Source organism: Galeopterus variegatus, unplaced genomic scaffold (assembly GCF_000696425.1).
Source record: "Galeopterus variegatus unplaced genomic scaffold, G_variegatus-3.0.2 Scaffold24611, whole genome shotgun sequence".
NCBI lineage: Eukaryota > Metazoa > Chordata > Mammalia > Dermoptera > Cynocephalidae > Galeopterus > Galeopterus variegatus.
Window position 1 is genome coordinate 8191 of NW_007750722.1, and position 1639 is coordinate 9829.

The 1639-nt window shown below is 41.9% G+C and overlaps 1 pseudogene; it reads right to left on the reverse strand.

The window, feature by feature from the left end:
* Positions 1-1544, reverse strand: part of LOC103583588 — a 7328-nt pseudogene extending 5784 nt beyond the window's left edge.
* Between the last annotated feature and the right edge of the window lie 95 nt (positions 1545-1639).

The following is a 1639-nucleotide window of genomic DNA, read 5'->3' on the forward strand; positions in this document are numbered from 1 at the left end:
ATGTGTGGAAGTTTTTGAAATAATAAAATCTCCTTTTTCCCACCCTAAACAGAGCCTCCCACAAATTATTCATTTCACCTGACTTCCTGTGCTTCAAAAAACCATTACTCTACAGGAAACTTCAGTCCACCCCTACAGGACACCCTGCTGGTCTAAAATATTTGGTTCCGCAACCAAGGCTTTGCCACCATCTTTGAAAAAGGTGCTTTTGACTCCTTATAAAATCAACCTGTATTATCTTCCCAAACTCTGGAACACACACTCCCACTTGATAATTCATTGCTCATGAAAACTTCAGTATTATGCACTGGAGTTTTGGATGGCTACTATGCTCATAAAAAATAGAGTCTCCTGTACATTTCTAAATTTATTTGTCATTTTAGGACGATTTCTACAAAGAGAAGAGGAAAACACTAACTTCAAATTCCACTTCCAAACAACAATCTCAGTCCCTCAACTTGAAATCCTTGGTTCACTTTACCTTCATACCATGAGTCTTCTGGTTCTTCTATAAAATCAAGAACTCTCCTTTTCCATGCCCTGTGCTAAGTCAGCCTCAGCTCCATAATTTCTGATGTGGTGGTATAGAAGGCTCATATCTGGGCCTCTCTCCTTATTTTCTTATCAACTTCCTATGTGACATCCTGCACTACTTTGGGATTCTGCCAAGAATCACCACCAAAAACAAGGCCCTTACCACATGCAGCCCGTAGACAGAATGCTCAGCCTCCAGAACAGACTGTAAGCTACAGAGTTTGTTTCTTCACAAATTACTCAGTTACAGATATTCTGTTTTAAGTAACAGAAAAGAACAGAGTCTGAAAACCAATGTCTGGGCTGGCCCGGTGGCGCACTGGAGAGTGCGCCGCTTGGGAGCACGGCGGCGCTCCCACCGAGGGTTCGGATCCCGTGTGGAGACCGGTTCCCACTCACTGGCTGAGCGCGGTGCGGACGTGACACCAAGGGTTGTGATCCCGTTGCCGGTCCCCGGTGTGGGCGCAACACCGAGGGTTGCGATCCCGTTACCGGTCAGTAAAAAAGACAAAAAAGGAAAAAAAAAAAACAAAAACCAATGTCCATGAGAATGCAGGTCATGAGGGGAACTGAGAATATCAAAAAGATGAATAGCAAAAATAAATATCAAAGAAGAGAAATGTAGGGATTATATTTTAGGAAAATACATTGTTAAAACACAGCAAAATAAAATATGGAGATATATATGTATGAGTCCATCTGAGAGATTACATAATACATGTGTTTAATGAAAGGAGATGAGCCAGCCTCAGCTCACGGACCTGTGGAATAACTGCTAGAAACAGCTGAACACAGTCAAGATCTGCGGGGTTTTACTTTTCCCGGACTCTGTCCAGGATGTGCTTACTAACCTGGGAGGCACTGCTTTGGGTGTTCTTTACTTATCCCTGGCTCTGCTCCTTTCTCCAACTTCAGGATCACCTCAGGTTTACTAATGCAGTACCCTGTTAATGGGAAGCAATATGGGACTTTATAAAACTGTAAAGCCAAATATGACAAGAGCTCAGCTCCAGATATTATACAATAAAGAGGCCAATTTGAAACTTTTGTTAGATAGGGATGACATGTTTTTTTGTTTTTGTTTTTTCCTTTTTGTCTCTTTTTT